Source organism: Diceros bicornis, chromosome 2 (genome assembly GCF_020826845.1).
Source record: "Diceros bicornis minor isolate mBicDic1 chromosome 2, mDicBic1.mat.cur, whole genome shotgun sequence".
Lineage (NCBI taxonomy): Eukaryota > Metazoa > Chordata > Mammalia > Perissodactyla > Rhinocerotidae > Diceros > Diceros bicornis.
In genome coordinates, this window is record NC_080741.1 from 28,559,099 (window position 1) to 28,577,345 (window position 18,247).

The 18,247-nt window shown below is 36.2% G+C and overlaps 1 protein-coding gene and 1 pseudogene across 4 annotated transcripts in view; one reads left to right on the forward strand and one right to left on the reverse strand.

Moving 5' to 3' along the window:
* LOC131413228 (ubiquitin-conjugating enzyme E2 E2) overlaps positions 1-18,247 on the forward strand; it is a 339,406-nt gene that overhangs the window by 110,328 nt on the left and 210,831 nt on the right. The window lies entirely within an intron of this gene.
* LOC131413221 (elongation factor 1-alpha 1-like) lies at positions 6,994-8,454 on the reverse strand (annotated as a pseudogene).

Genomic DNA, 18,247 nt, shown 5'->3' on the forward strand with positions numbered 1-18,247 from the left:
CAGCTATTCCTGCTTCAGTGTGCTTTCTAAATAAAACTGTTTTGTCATTCTGGGTATATGGGAACTGAGGCTCAGCTGATTGAGTACAGTGCAAATAACATCAAGGTCAGGGGTTTGATTTTCTTGTAGGCTAGTTAGCTATCCACTGTCCGAGACAGAACATGGGCTCAGTGCCAGCCAGTTGCATGGTATGTTTGGGTGAATATAGTAATTAGAGAAAAGCATGACTAACATCCAAATCCAGGAGAGATGCCTGAGACTGAAGTTAATAAGAATCCACATAAAATGTCTAAAATAAGCTGGCTATAGGAAAGCTCCTCAGAAGCAGCACAATCTGTCTTGTGATTTAACAGACAAGTATCTCAATACATATTATTAGGTAGTGGGCTACCTAAAATCTGTTCAATAGAAGAAATCTACAAATGTGAGTTTTATGGCAGAAGACATGCATGATACATATATTTAGTTTGTATAAATTCCTTTATATAAATATTCCTTTAAATTAAAAGACTTTAAAATTATGTTTGGATTATGTATTCTTTGTTATATACTTTACTAAACATTATAGATTTACATTACTGAATATTGTTTTATATAAACCATGTATACTCTATAGGCTATTTATGGAATTTTTAAGAGCACTTTGACAAACTTTTGTCTTATGCACTGACTTTAGAATCTACCTACAAGTTAGCTGTGATTCTAGAGTGCAGAATTAAAGAGAGTGATGTTGTAATAACAACCACGGTAAGAATCTGCTTTTCATGGATCTGGACACATTATAGTTTTAAACGTATCCAAGAGCAAAGATGTCTTAATTATAGACACCTGGTCTTGATTCTTTATACAGAAACATGCAGAGAAAAGGGACAGATAATTTATTAACCAGTAATGGCTTGAGAGAAATATACCTTAAAATGCATCCACCAAATCCATCTGAAGTATAATTTGGTTTTTTAACTATAAGAATCTACCTAGCAGAAAGAAAGGGACCTCCTCTATACACTTAACCACTACATATCACTCATGCATTTACTTTAGTTTGACTTGTGTTTTATGTATTGTTGTCTAAGCCTAAGCCATCTTTCCAGATTATGAACCCATTGAGGATGGGGACTGTTTTTTACCTTTGTATTCTTTGTAGTGCCTGCACTGAAAGTAATGGGAACTCAAAAACGTCAGATATATTTTTATGGTTCTTGGATCAGGTAGCATTCCCATGGTAAATTAAAAAGTGATTTACTAGTTTATAAGTCAATCTCTTGTGAGTTTGGTTAGCACAAATTAATTTCCCAGAGTTTGAGTCCCATGGGTGAACTGATACAATTAGGTTTCACTAGAATGGTACATGTATCAGGAGGGTACAGGGGACCAAGTTTCTAATAAATTCCTATAAATAGAACTGCACATTGCTCCAGTGCATATCAATGGGGTTTTATGATAAGCTAACCCTCTTACTGTGCCACATTATCTGATGTTTTCTTACATCTTATGATGCCCAAATAAGAATGAATATAGATTTGTTTTTATTTTTGCCTTTTATTGTTGTAAAATAACATAACTCACTTCTTGAATGGTTTTTAAGGTACATAAATATATTAAAGGAAGAAAATATAATCTTTATATAATCTAGAGATTTTAAAAATTAGAATGATAAATGGACAAAAATAGTAATTTTATTTAGCAATCCCTAAGGCAAGAGGCAGCAAGTTCCATCTTGAAAGTCCCAGCAGATCTGTGACCTGTATACTGTGAGTGTAGTTAGCAGGCTGGTGTTTTAAGTAGGAAGATACGGAAGTTGCATCCTGAAAGAGAGGTGAACTTAGAGCCGATATTAACAGGTGGTAATTAAATTATGGGTTCTGCATGTTTATTGTCCTAGACTAAGGCAAGATGAGGCAATTGGAGGCCATTAACTTTAATAATTGGAGTCAGTATCTCTCTTAAGTAGGATTTTATAGCACATTAGCAATGGTTGATTAGTATTAAATCAGAAAATAAATTGTTTTCTTACTAAAGCATGTTTTACTAATTGAACTTCATGCCTATACATTTAAATATGCAGAATAATTTATATGAAGTAATAGGTCTTTTAAAAAGGTAAATAAAAGGAAAGATAAATATAAAACATTTGTCAAATCCTAAAATCAATACCTCTATTTCTAAACATTATTTGTTTCCTACATTTAACATGAGTTAAAAATAATGTTCAAAATAAAGGCCCATGATTGGCTACCTTTCATTATAAAGGCTGGGAACAAGAAAAATTTAAACATTCAATTTTATTATTAAAGCTGAAAAATTCTTAATTGAAATGTTCAAGTATTCTGTCATAAATATTTTATGCCTTTAAGTTTGACTTACTGTTTCGAATATTAGGTGGTTATTCCACATTAATTGTAGGGGCAGTGCTATAGGCATCATGTAGGAATTATTTCATAGTAATGACAGTTCTCTTTCCAAAGAGTTTTTTGTTTTGTTTTGAAGAACATTTAATGAACGTTTGCACTTATAAATATTTTTAAACATCACTGCCACCACATTAACTCTGAAATACTTAATGTCATATGTTTACAATTTGGGCTTTTGTTAATCCCCACATCCCCTGAGAAGTCCATTTTTGTTATGACTAGAGTGACTGTATAATGTACTATCCATATTTTTGGGGAGTGAAAGGGGATCCTGTTATTAAAAATAAATATGTCAGGACAACAAGTGTAAACCAGGATGTATATCACCCTAGAACAGTAGTAGACTATTATTTTAATACAATTCCTGGGTTATCATAGTCCCTAATCACCAAAGAAGTGCATCTCTGGAGAAATGCTTTCAGAATCTCTGCTTGGGGGCCAGTCCAGTGGCACAGCAGTGAAGTGCACGCGCTCTGCTTCTACGGCCGGGGGTTCGCAGGTTCGGATCTCGGGCGCTCACTGACACACCGCTTGTCAAGCCATGCTGTGTCGGTGTCCCATATAAAGTAGAGGAAGATGGGCACGGATGTTAGCCCAGGGCCAATCTTTCTCGGCACAAAAGAGGAGGATTGGCATCGGATGTTAGCTCAGGGCTGATCTTCCTCACACACACACACAAAAGAATGTCTGCTTGGGATAACAGGAATTCCTGTTTCCTCCCTGCTGCATATAGTGAGATCTCCCTCAACTTCAAGTCACTGGAGATGGTTTTGTTGTTGTTTTCACTGTGGTGTCTCCAGCACCTTGCAGGATGCCCAGCACATGAAAATGAAACTAGTGAAATCTCGGGCTCCAGACTAGGAGAAGAGTATGCTGGAGTTGTGCAAAATAGTGGTCAGAAATGAGGGAAATTGGAGGATGAGGAACAGGGAAGCTGGGCTCTTCTTCATGTTTAAACTCGACAGGAGAGTTTCTCATTATTACTGTTGTGGGGGAAGAGGGAGAATCGCCCTCTGCTCTTTCCCTTAAGGTTCTTATGGCTGGCCAAATAATTAACAAGACAGGTTAGCAGGAGAAAATAATACCAAGTTTAATAACGTGCACATGGGAGAAACCAGGGACACTGCGTTTCTCAACACAATAACAGAAATTCTCGTCTTAAATACCATCTTCAGCTAAAGACAAAGGAGATGTTGGGGGTGGGGGGAGTCAGTTACAGGAGATCACTGCCAAAGCACTGTAAACAAGAGTAAAGTTATTATGCAGATTTAAGGCCTCACCTTCCACATTGATAAGTTTCTAGAAATGAGGTCATCCCGCCTCTTCCCAATACAGAGAAGAGGATACCTTTACAAATGGAGATTTCCCTTATAAATGTAAATGTTTGTCTGGCAACTCCTCTCAGGGCCATCTAGAGAATGTGGCCAGAGAGACAGAATTTCTGATAAGATGGGCTTGTTGGTGCCTTTCCTATTGTAACATCTATTTTACATTATATTACAGCCATCAGATAGAAGATCTGTTCCAGGAAGGAGTTACTATGTCAAATTCTTTAGGCAGTTAGTGGGGGAGGTCAAATGTCCGTCAGAGAAAACAATCAAGGTAAAGAGATATATTTCAGGGTGGCCAAATCTTGATCTCCCACACTGTTCTTACAGGATTGCCAGAATTTGAGCCAACCCTCCTTCCTTTCTAGTTCCACCAATCTGGAAAGAGATTGTACTCAGTACCTACACAGAGAAAGACAAAGGCCATTCATAAGAGTAGTGAGTCAATAAGTTCACCAGGATTTCATGGGGGAGGAGTGGGGAAACATCTGAGGTTTAAGCACCCCTCTTCAAATCATCCATTTTTCCCTATCCTGCTGCTGAAGACTGTTTTGAACAGGAAGGATGGGGGGGGGGGGTGTCGGGGGGTAGGTTAGGTGGGAGGGAAGGGAGGGATTGGGAGAGTAGTAGTGGATGTGGTCCCAAGCCATAATAGATTTTATAATTTTAATGTGGGGGAGAGAGAGGGAGTGCTTCTGGTGAGATACATCTGTCCATGGCTAGCTGCAGGTAGAACAGTCGCAAAGATCTGTCCGTCTGTGTGGACATATAACCTATAATTAATCCATTCCTATATAATTCTTACGTATTTTAAACAAGCCTGTAATCTTCTCGGAAAAATAACGGCATGATAAGGCTTACTCAATTTTTCTCTTGTTCCAGTGATTTTTTCACAGCAATGCCTCTATGCTCCCAGAAAAAAAGAAAAGTCTTGTAGCTTCTCATTACCTTCAAATGTGCTTTTATTGTGTGCTTATCTGTACTACAGTCTTTCAGGGTACAGATCCCATGGTGCATGTACAATCTTTAAAATGGGGAATCTATGTAAGGAAGTTAAATGAGGAAAAAAGAAAAAAAAATTCAAAACAGTGTACAAATAGCAAGGTTAAATTGAGTGCCGTTAACCCCCTGCTGATACCAACTAATGCTGCAGAAGAAACTGCAGGAATCTGAAACAGAGGTTAGTGTTGGGAAATTTCAGCTCTTGACAGTTATAAATGAAATATATTGGCAAGTTTTTCTTCCCAGTGTATCACTTTAAAGAACATTTTAAAAGTAACATCAAAGATAATACTAGGTATATATCCAGTAGAAATTATAAAAATTCAAACAATATCTTAGTCTAAGCATCCCTTAGAATTCAAGCAAGTTTTTTCCTGTCTTGAAAAAATTAAGATACATTTTACGTACAGCAAAATGTATAAATATTTTATTTATACATTATATAGCTCAATGACACTTAAGATAGGAATAAACCCATGTAATCAGCAATCATATCAAAGTATTGGACATTATCACCACCCCAGAAAGTTCCCTCATGCCTCTCAAAACCATGTCTGTTATTCAGAAGTTTTTATTCTCTAGTTATTCTCACTTCACCTTCAATTCTGTATAAACTACCGTATCTGTTTCAAAATTACAGGCTTATTGAATGCTTCCCACTGCCTTCTCTCCCTGATATATTTCCAGAACAATTCTCTTATGCTTTTGGCCTTATTCCCTCATATCTTGTTAAGTGAAAAACAGCTTTTATTTTATGGATAAGTAAATAATTAAATAACAATGGCATGGTTGCCTTGGTAGAAAACTTGCTACTTTGAGAATATCTATATATTTGAGAAATATAAAGAACAATCAATGACATTGAATGAAAAATGTAAACTATCCATAATGCTGTATGTAGAGTATAGGTATTTAGCAACTCAAAAAAACATGTTAGAAATATGTTCAAAACTGGTTATAGATTTCATTACATGTAAAAAAACTGCTAGTTACTCTAATTTACTTACTAGTTCATCTTTAAAAGACTTTTTAAATTTTATAAGCAACAGCCTCATTTATTTTTCTTTTCTGCTTTCACTCCCCCCTCTTTCCCTTTTTATAAGAAATCTACACTCAAGAGCAGTTTTCATTTGCCTATTCATCTTCCTCCTGTATCTTCCACTCAGGTATTCTCTGATTGTCTTCATCTCCTTTTCTTCCCATTTCCAGAACTCAACACATCCTTTCCCTTTATATTCAAATAAATCCAGTAGTTCCAGCTCCACCACTGATGGAGCTTATGATTTCCTCCTTCTACAACCCAGGTCCTTAAATATTCAAATGCCGTTCTCACAGTTCCCTGTTTTCTCACCATTTCACAGAAAATATCTATCCATTCTTCCTTTCACACCGTTCCTATGAAAATGTAGTAAAATTCATTTAGAAAGGTTTTAACTATCATGAATTTGATTCTGTCTTATTTACTAGAATATATAGAAAGGCTATATGTACAATACCAGAGTGTTCCCTTCCTCGATTCCCTTTACTATAATGGGGTTAACTTTGTTTTAAATTTCATTGATGTTCCATTATTTATCTAAATTACCATTGTTATCTATAGTTAATCCATTTCAACATTTTATGTTTTGACTCTAAGCTACTAGGTAGCAGGGAAAAGTGCCTACTGAACTCATGTTGAACAGTGCCTCACTAGAGTACCACAGGAGAAGTTTAGATAGTGATTCAAAACAGGTACAAACTTAAGACAAAAACATAAAAGGACATCTGGTAGAATAGTAATACAGAACTGAGAAAAGACAAAAAGTTTGGCAGAGAATGTACACAGGTTAAGAGAAAAAAATTAAAAGAAACAGTCATTAGGACAACTGAAACAAAACAAAATAAAACCAAAAAAACCCTGTTTTCTGATGACTGAGTTGATATAGCTTTTGAGAAATTTTCACAGCTCTAAAACTGATTAACAATGGAAAGAGCTTACGTTTTCCATTTCCCACATGAGGATATGAGTATCTAAAGAGGCAACAGCTATAAAATATCTAAGAGATTTGAGAGAATTTTTTTTCTCATTAAACTTTGTTTTAATGGGCCTCAAATTCTGTGACAGATTTTTGGTCAAGTTATTTCCATTAAAAAGTACTAATTTAAAAAACTAATAACTTAGAACTGCAGAACACACATACAGAAAACAAATGGTCCACAAAGTACTTCTGAAGGTTTTATGATCCACTGTTATCATTAACCAGTCCTTTACTATGAAACTTAAATGGCCAATTGAGACAAACAATTCTGGGACGGTTTTTCCACCACTGATTAAGACTGGGGTGGCAGGTATTAGGGATAAGATTCATTTTGCCTACTGAGCTTTCTGGGCAGACTTGGTGACCCTGCAGGCTCTAGCAGCCTTATTGCCCACTGCTTTGATGACACCAGCAACTCTGTCCCATGTCACCAAAAGCAAAATGACCCAGACGAGGATCTTAGAGAAGCACTCAACACACATAAACTTGCCAGGAGCCATATCAACCATGGCAGCATCACCAGCTTTCAAGAATTTGGGGCCATCTTCCAGCTTCTTCCCAGAACAGCGGTCTTTTCCTTTAGCTCAGCAAACCTGCAAGCAGTGTGAGCTCTGTGACAGTCCAGCATAGGTGCATAGCTGGCACTGATTTGGCCTGGATGGCTCAGGATAATCACCTGAACTGTGAAGACAGCTGCTTCCATTATTGGGTCATTTTTGCTGTTATTAGCCACATTACCGCAACAAACATCTTTGACAGACATGTTCTTGACATTGAAACCAGCATTGTCCCCAGGAAGAGCTTCACTCAACACTTCATGGTGCATTTCAACAGACTTGATTTCAGTTGTAACGTTGACTGGAGCAAAGGTGACCACCCTGACAGATTTGAGAACACCAGTCTCCACGGGGACAGTACCAGTACCACCAGTTTTGTAGATGTCCTGAAGGGGCAGACGCAAGGGCTTATCAGTTGGATGTGTTTGGTGGCAGGATGCAATCCAGATCTTCAAGCAGCATTGTTCCACTGGCATTGCCATCTTTACAGGTGACTTTCCATCCCTTGAACCAAAAGCATGTTAGTACTTGGCTCCAGCATGTTGTCACCATTCCAAACAGAAATTGGCACAAATGCTCCTGTGTTGGGGTTGTAGCCAATTTTTTTAATGTAGGTGCTGACTTCCTTAACAATTTCCTTGTATCTTTTCTGGCTGTAGGGTGGTTCAGTGGAATCCGTTTTGTTAACACTAACAATTAGTTCTTTCCTACCCAGCATGTAAGCCAGAAGGGCATGCTCACGGGTCTGCCCATTCTTAGAGATAACCTATTTCATATTCACCCAGCATCAGCAGCAACAATCAGGACAGCACAGTCAGCCTGAGATGTGCCTGTAATCATGTTTTTGATAGTCTCTATGTCCTTGGGCATCAGTGATGGTCACATAATACTTGCTGGTCTTGAATTTCCACAGGGAGATATCAATGACGATACCACACTCACATTCAGCTTTCAATATCTAAGACCTGGGCATACTTGAAGGAGCCCTTTCCCATCTCAGCAGCCTCCTTCTCATGTTTTTCGATGGTTCTTTTGTCGATCGCACCACATTTGTAGATCAGATGGCCAGTAGTGGTAGACTTGCCCAAATCTATGGGTCCAATGAAGATGTGTTGATAGGAGTCTTTTCCTTTCCCATCTTGGCTTAAATTAGCCGTGGTTTTCATGACACCTGTGTTCTGGAAGTAAAGCTGTTGCAAAAAAGCGAGAGAATTTTTTTTAAAGATTATATAAAATTGACCTAAAATTAATCTAAAATTCCCAGGGTAGAAACTTGGTTTAGAGATTAGGGACTTATATAAATATGAATGTAGCTGCAATTACACTTTCTAGGCTAGAAATAACAAAAGATCAGTCTTCGTGCTTTGGAGTATAACAAGATCACTGGATGCAATCAAAATGAAATTTCTCTCTTCTGTACATTATTGCCCAAGTAGGCGACTCAAGAGACGTTAATGCCTGCCTCTATTGCAAGACAGAACTGTGTTCAAAGCAGAAAATCAGACATGCTGGCTGGATGACTGGCTTCAGTATGGCAATTTGCATATTCCTAAGAGCATATCCAAAAAGGTATGCTTAATGCTTCAGTAGGTTTGGTAGTTTTGAGACATGCTGAGTGAGAAATAACAATAGAGCAAGTCCCTGGGGACATGTTGTACCAAAAATATAATGATATGTATGTGAAACAATGATTTGCAAGAAACTGGCAGCTTTAAAGAGTGTAATTTCATTTTTCTTAGGAGAGAATATAAGATACCAAAAGATCTAAGCCCGAAAGACATCTCAGTGGCACCTTATGACTATATATAAGAAATGTATCATTATTTAGTTATATATGCTAGAGGACAAAAATAAAAAAAACCCAAAGCAGTAAAGCAATAGCTTCTGAAGTTTTACTCATCTTAAGAGGCATTTTTCCAAGAAGACCATTATTCCTGGGACCACAAAGTTCTGTGTGCCTGAGTAATGGGCTAATTTTAGATTCCTGCCTCATATATTGTTTGATGTTGAAGAGATTTTTTTTTAACTATACAAACAGCGTCTTTGACCGTAGGCCATGATCAAAGCTGCTCTTTGAATGAGAAATAAAACTTTCGAACAACTGAAAATTTGCCGTAGGCTGAATCAAGACTAGTATCTGAAATTTCAGGTTCCGCAATTATAAAAGACTGTAAAAATATCTGTATTTCCTCCATTCAGCTCATGCATATATCAAAGCTGAATCTTGGAATTTTAAAGTAATGAGTTATAGAAAAATAGACGTTGTAAAATAACTGCAATTCCGGTAGCAATCACAGGTTTCCATTAAAGAGACTTTGGGAAATGGTGTGCCTTTCTCTGTCTGAAAATACTAATAAGCTATTAAAATTGGATGTATTTCATGATGTCAAGCAATTTTTTAAAACGTTAATATTTTATGAGGTTTGTTTTAAAAATCTAATGTCATTAATTTCACATCTCTCATCCCATTTTGACTCTTGAATTTGCTGAAGCAGGGGTATTTGTGGAGTATCTCTCAATAAGAAACTAGAGGAAGAAACATAATTTTTACAAGATTCTTAATAGCCAGTGTATATAAACCTAGAAATGTATTTCTACAACTGTGGGATAATCAAATTTTTATGAATTTTATATGCACCAAAAAAAACATAGTTTGTGAGAAAACTCTCATATGACAAGTGAATGCTTCTTTACACCAAAGGCAGACATAATGTAGTGCAAAGAGCACAAACTTGAGAATTAAAATGGCTTGTCTTTAACTCCTTAAGACACTCATCATCTGTATGAATTTCCTCAGTTTCCTTATGTATGAAATCAGGATGATTAACACCATCCTTGCTAGGTTGTGAAAAAGTACTATGTAAACTGCCTAGTAGATCAACTGGTACAGAATAGGAGCTTCATAAATGGCAGCCATCACTGTCGTCATCATCTTTATCATTTCATGATCTAGCTGGTTTCTATGCTAGGATTATAATTTTTATAAAGTGAGTTCCATACATAATGATACAAATAATTAAAAGAGGTTAAATGAAATATTCTATTGTGTTAAGAAATATTAATTCATACCAGTTTTTACAGTTAAAACATAATAATAGGGAAACAAAAGCCATCACAAAATGAAAATACTAATGGAGTGACCACTTACAAAATTAGTGTAACTCAAATGTTATTTCTCTGTTTAATACCAGTGTCTATATGTATGCCCATCCTATCAAGGACATTGGTTACTCAACAAATACAAGGCAAATTCACTTCTAAAATGAAACTGGAAATCATTCAAAAGATTTCATGAAATGAATTAAAGTGATAATGAATAACTGCTGAGATTACATTCCAAGCCACTAATAAATGAGAAAACCAACAAGGATGGTGAGAGAATAAGTTCTTCAGAGTGACTTGACTTTCAAAGGGCTAAGAGAAGCCTTTAGAAAAACTGATGAAGCACTTAATATTTTTTATAAAAGTGATGTTATCATACTGTAAAAGTCAAATATGCGGTAAAAAAAATCTAATATGTGCTATGAAGCACACAAAAAAATTAACGCCAATAAAATAAACTATCCTACACTCCTAATTTTCACTATCCTACACTGTTTCAGTTATGTTACAGATTTTCTTAATTGAATTAAAATCAACTTATTTTTCTAACTTTTAGTTTAATCTTTCATAGTTTACTCTGAATGTTTGATCCTGGTTTTAAGTGATTTCACTTTAAGAAGCCCTTTCATGGAATTATCCTCAGAGAATAAGTACCTACTATATATGAAATAAAGTTTGTATAAAAATTATTAAAATTTTTAAATTACATAAAGTGGTACGGATGGTACTCTGTATTCTCACATAACACTCAAATAGATGATTTATATGGTTCTATAAAGAATATTCAACAATATCTTGAACTTATAAAAAGAAATTTCTTCTGAGAAGTTCAAATTACTTCATACAAAATTTACAAATTGGCCCATCTTCATTTCAGTCCCAGCCTGAAATAACTTATGATTTTTTTTGTCTAACAAAGACTACTGTTCATTCAAAACAGGCTGAAACCCCAGAATAACCAAGGTAAATCCAAACTAGTAATTTTTCCAAATATAGTTGCACCTCATTTATCTGACACCATTGGAAAATGAAGTACTGAGTAGAAAATTGAGCAAGATTCTGAAGCTGGTCCTGATGAGTCTTCCCCGTATTCCCTCAGGAAGATTTCATTATTCTTTCTTCCTTGCTCCCCAGTGGTATTTAGAACACAACCAATAAAATACTGTATTGTGTTCAAATTATTTGCTTATATGTCTATTTAACCATTACACAGCAAACTCTTTGAGGACGAAGAACATATTTTATTCATCTTTGTATCCACAGCATTCAGTACAGGTTTGGCACACAATAGAAACGCAATTAATCTTTGTCATATAAAGGAAGGAAGGAGGTAGGGAGGAAGGACTAAGACTTGCTTTTTTTAACATTAATTTTTTTAACAGAAATTTTTCTAAATTATAGTACTCTATTCTTTTTCTTACTGTACAGCGTGAACTAAACATGCTTGTTAAACTTTTTTGGACGACTGAGGGTCGTGGTTTGGAACATTAATTATCACTCTGTGCTATAATAATGATGCCTTCCACTGCTGTTCAGATGCTTTGGTTGATCTTTCCAAGAATTCATTACTGTGGGGCCTTTCCAGTTGGGGATATCTCTTCTAATCTCTAGTAATAACTTAAGGTTGACAAAGAAAACCAGTTAAACCAGTAACCTTAACACTGAGGACAGTCCTGGATTCCAGTGAGACAGCTGGCTCTGTGGCAGCCCAGAGGTCTCCTCCATATTCCTAAGGATTCAGGGATTTGTACCTAAATTCAGAGTTTAGAAAGCTACTTCATATTTAATTGTTTTACATATGTTTCATAAACTTTCCTCTTATAATAAGTACATTGGAATTTCAAATTTTCAGAGTGTCCTCCAACATGCAAGTATAATTTTTTAAATAATTTAAATGCTTAATTATATTAAAAACAAAAACATCTTAGTGCTCAGCTAAGAATTACACAAAGTTAAAGATGTATCATTTTGCAATGTCCAGAGAAAGGCAAAAAAGAAAAGTTTTGTATCTTAAGTATTGGTTTTAAGATGCTACAAATGTTCATTTTGTAGATCAAGGTCCATTTCAAATATGCTGCTATCAAAGAAGTTTCCAACGTCCACAGATAGCAGTTATAGAGGTCATGAGAAGTTATTCAGAAGTTACTTGTCATTTAATTCCGACAGGAGGAACGAGTGGATAGTGCTTTGTTTAGAAAAGAAACTTGCACAGGGAGCCAACACCAGGCCATTCATATCTGACTCAGGCCTGAGGAACCTAGGTGATCTCTCCAGGAGCCACTGCCTGGCACAAACCTGTCTTTATCAGTCCACACTATAAAAACCTGCCAGAACTGTGTTTCTCAAAGCAGATGCTACGCTAGAGCTGGCAGGACCAGCACTCTGCTACTACCCTTAGCAACACCACAATCCTGAAAGAGTGCAAGAAACAAGCAAAGACAGAAAAGTAGTAATTTGTCCAGAGTCTATGAAAAGCAGCAAAGAAAGAACTCTGAAAGAAATGTAAGGCTCATGATGTTGAGTAGTTGAAAAGAGGGCTGAACGTAGAGTGGGATCAGATCATGGCTCCTTCATGATCAATCCCCTTGTGCCTGGCACTCCCACCCCACCCCCACCCCCACCCCAGAGTTCAGAAACAGCAGAGTATAGTGAAAAGAACATTCATGAAGGTTCGAATTTTGCTTCTAACACTTAGTGCCCTTAGGCAATTTATTGAATATATCTGAGCCTCAATTCTCACAGGAATACAATAGGATTAAATGAGATACCATGTAGAATAATAAATAGGTTACCATGCCTTGACATGAGCAAGTACTCAATCCATGTTCTTTTGTGGCGCATTAATTTAGAGCATATGATGTATTCTTTTGCTTTCCTTAGAAACAAGTATTTAGGTATTTAAAGACCTATTTTCAGTTCTCTTGTGATATTCTGACAGCTACTTTTTAAATAAAAGAGATAGATATAAGCAAAATAGAAAGCATAATTGCCTTTAACCATATAATTTAATAAATTACTTTGTAATTTATCGTTATAGAACAAGTATATCAATTTGATTCTGACAGAATCAAATCCTAGAAAATAATCCTAAAATAAAAGTCTCAACTATTCAGTTTTTTGCAAAGGTGCTTATTGATATCTTTGATGGAACTGTTTGAAACTCATTTTCACTAATTCTTTTAAAGAGGTTTGTTATATAGACTATTTTATTGTGACAAATATTTTAGATGTTTCTAAACTAATTTTATTGGTAGGGCTTAATGAATTTTATGAACCATCATATATGAAACTATTTTTAAAAAACTTAGTTTACTATATTTATTTTGCTCTGAGACATTTCAACATTTCAACAAGGCAGAGTAGCTACACTGTTGTATACCAAATGGGCATTTTAACAGACCTTTCTATAAAAAACAAAAACAATCAGTAGCTAATTCAAAACCCTAACAGAACAACAGAGAAATCTTGGGTTGTGAAGTAGACAATATTTCATGCTTGTTCAAAAATGAATCCCAGACTTGCACAGACTAAACCTGCAGTTAGGCACTGTTAGGTAAGTGAAAGACGGATGTGAGGTTAGAACTAAGGCTTCATCCTGATGTCAGGCTATGGTGGTGTATTCTGACGCTAACTGCAGACAAATGCCTCACTTGCATGTGTTCCCTGAAAACTCTTCTCCAGAATTTGCTTTGAGGAGTCTGGGACCATAGCCTTTCCAATACAGCCGTTAATTCTACATGAGAGCTCTCAATCAGCAGGCACTACTTTCAGAAAACAAATATGTTGAATGAAGAGATAACTAAAAAGAACTAGAAAAAACCGTAGGTATATTTCTAGGGGGATATTTGACTCTAGTGACACTGACTCTTAATGATTCCTAAACATATATCATCATCCACATTTAGGTAGAAATTCCTCATCTGAAATGGTTTCATCTTCAAAAACAGAAGGAAATCTATTTTAAAAAGAGGAAGAAAACTGATATAGGACCACTTGAAGAAATGTTTATACACTCCAGGTAGCCTTTTGTTGTTCTGTCAGAGTTTTGAATTAGCTACTGATTGTTTTATTTTATAGAAAGTTCTGCTAAAATACCCTTATGGTATACAATAGTGTAGCTACTTGCCTTGTTGAAATGTCTCAGAGCGAAATAAGTATAGTAAAGGTTTTTAAAAATAGTTTTGTGTATGATGGTTCATAAAATTCATTAAGCTCTGCCAATAAAATTAGTTTAGAAACAAAAGTTCTTTGTTACCAGTGACTCTTGCTTGCTCTGTAGGTGCCTGTCTGGCTCAAACTCTTGATCATCTTGTTACACTGGGTATATGCCACCCTGTTTCCTGACGCTTTTCCTAGTTTCTGACTCAGTGTTTTGCCCTGGTCCTGAGGACAGTCCTGAGTCTACCTTTGCTGCTCAGAACTGACAGCTTCATATGTAAAATAAAAACCTTTAAGAGATAGCAGAATATCCAACAATAAAAATGAGAAAATCTTAAATCATTTACATGAGAGCTAAATTTTTCTTTATGTAGTTACAGAGGATGTATACATACTGCATACACTGCTTTAAATGGTCAGTCAACAGAGAGACATGAATGATAGCATGATTTTTTTTTTATCTTTTAAGGGTAATGGTGTAGAAACAGGAGGAGTCACAGTATTATTCATACGCTAAGGTTTTGTAGATCAGAAATTTTAATTTCTGTGTGGATTGTGGCAGTATTATAATTTGATGTTTTCTAGCATAAGAGGTATAAATTGGCCATTCTCAATCTAGGGTTTGCAAAAAAGGGTAACTTAATATTTTCTAAAGTGATCTCTTTCTAGTTACAAGGCTGCCATTCCAGATTATAGTATAAAATACTCAACCCTGTCTTTTAAAGAGATATCTCAGTATGTTCTCATTTAAAGTACTTTATTTTGACTAATTATTCCATCTATAAAAATTTCTGCTCCTCTCTATGGGTCTCCTCTCCCTGCTTAATCAAATTAGCATTTGAGTGCAGGGGGAAGCATCACTCCGCTTGCTGTCATTCTAGTGAGGTGTCACGGGCTTGATTTCTGGGCCTCAGGCCTTGTCCTCACTGTATCCACTTGGTCAGTAGGAAAGCTGTGCCTGGAGTTGCAGAGGTGTGCAATACTCTGTTCATGAGAAATCTGCACTCAACAACTGCCTTCTTCTCTCTCTTGAAACCAAGTGAATTTCAGTCCTGCAATCCCCTCAGTACTTCCAAACTCTGTAGGGGGACCTCGAAACTCGGTTGCTCTCTCTGCACTGCCCTGGAGCGTGTGGAACCCTGTAAAAACTGCCCTCTGGCGCATTTGCTGGGGAAACCTCTCTCATACTTCATTCCTCTTTCCGTTACTACTGTGCCATGACGGGTACAGCACTTTGTCCTGGACAGAACTTTCTGAATGGCTTGTGGTTTTCGCAGGCTGTTCTCTCAAGGAAGCCAAGCACCAGCCTGAAAGATTAGGGATTACCCTTTAGTTTTTCTGATGGTTCTAGCTTGTTCCACCTCTAGTGTGAAAGGCAGGGAGAATGAAGGGAACTTGATCCCTCTCAGGACCCAGGCAGCATTCTCACCCTAGGCTTATCCACTCTCTATCTCTCTCTCTACCTCAACCCCCCTAGACCTGAAAGGGATGGAATTCCCTTTATCGGGAACTTTGCTTCTCACTATGATTATAATATAGTTAGTCCTCCAAATTTGTTGTTTCTTATGTAAAAACTCAGCTTTGGAAGTTCTCGAAAAACCTTTTAACCACTTGCAAGCCTGGCTTATAAACTGAACTTAAAAAAAAAAATCTACTTTGAAACTCAGAGTTAAGCTTTCCTGTTCTAGGTGGCATCTCTAGCAATAGGTGGCATCTCTAGCAATAAGTTTCAGACTTATGGATGAATTAAGAATAGTCCTAATGGCAGGAGGGGGAGTGGAAGTGGAGGGCAGTGGTGGTACAAAGAGAGGGGAATAGCGTGACTAAAAGAGAAAAAGGGACTGTGTAACATTTAAGAAGCTCCTGTGTTATTCTAAGTACAGTAGTCCTCCCTTATCCACGGTTCTGCTTTCTCCCACTTTAGTTACCTGGGGTCAACCGTGGTCTGAAAATATTAAATGGAAAAATTCCAGAAATAAACAATTCATAAGCTTTAAATTGCCGCCATTCTGAGTAGCATGATGGAATATGGCGCCCTCCGCTCCCTGCTACCTGGGACATGAATCATCCCTTTGTCCAGCGTATCTACACTGTATATATATGCTACCTGCCCATTAGTCAGTCACTTAGTAGCCATCTTGATTATCCCATCGACTGTTGACTATGGTGGTATCGCAGTGCTTATGTTCAAGTAACCTTTATTTTACTTAATAATGGCCCCAAAGTGCAAGAGTAGTGATGCTGGCATTTCAGTTATGCCAAAGAGAAGCTGTAAAGTGCTCCCTTTAAGTGAAAAGGTGAAAGTTCTTGACTTAATTAGGAAAGAAAAAAAATATGCTGAGATTGCTACAGTAACTTTTATTACAGTATATTGTTATAGTTCTCTTTTATTATTGGTTATTGTTAATCTCTTACTGTGCCTAACGTATAAATTAAACTTTATCGTAGATACATATGTACAGGAAAAAACATGGTATATATAGGGTTCGGTACTATCCATGGTTTCAGGCATCCACTGGGGGTCTTGGAACATATCCCCCGTGAATAAGGGGAAACTACAGTACTAATTGGCCAAGTTATGGTGTTTTTCTTCATACGTGTTCATAACTCTATAATGAATAAAAAAATAAAACAAAAGTGCTAAAAACATAGAAAAGTTCTGTAGTTTTCTAGTGTTGTGAATAAAATTTTATTGATGATAAACACCATTAAATACAGTTTAGGGATAGTATTCATATAAGAGGTCATCTTAGTAATTAATATGCAGTGCATTGCAGTCTAGTGAAATAGTGAATGCCTTTATAAGTGTGTACCCTTGTATAGCTGAAACTGTACTAACAGTTATTAAGAGTAGTAACATCATGTCTCAGCTAGCTGACTGCTTGCAGATCTTTGACAGCTAAATACATTTCACTGAAAGTTATGCCTTAATAGTTGAGAAAATGTCATTTTCAACCTATGTGTGATGATGTGATGATAGCATCTGAGAGCGAAATCTGGACCTAGTAGGTTAATAAGTGGAAGGTACTAATCTTTTACTATGCTAGGATATTAACCACTTAACGTAAGGCATTTAACAAATGTAGGACAAATTTTCACGTAGCTGAGTATTTTATTTTAATAAAAGAATAATATTTTTCTCTAACAGAGGATTAACTTTTGTTGAAACCTAACTGGCTGCCAGTTTTCTTTCCCTTTTAATTATTAGCTTTAAAAGAAATGCATTGTTAGAAATTACCTTTTAAGGAAAGGGAAACCCAGAGTTAGTAAGGTTTAAAAATTACAAGCAAGGAGAATGTGTTCCAACAGAACAACATATGAATCACACAGAACTGTTTTCAGTTATAGCGCTATGATCAATTAGATCAGTAGCAGCTGAAAACCATTAGTTACTGCTGGCTGTTGTTGGTGAGATGTTTTTCTTCCTCCTCCATATTCTAATGTCAGTTTATCACTTTCCTACCCAAACAGTGCCTGAGGCTCTGCTAGCCTTAAATACAGAATTGAAAAGAATGAAAGAAAATGTTTTAGTAATCAAAATGAGAATATCAGTTCCTTGTTTAAAATATTAATCAAAATACAGCAGCAACTGCTCAAAAAAGGATTATGAAAAATGTTTTATAAAGGTAATTTAAATGCTTAACCTGACACTAAACAATTTATCAATTTAG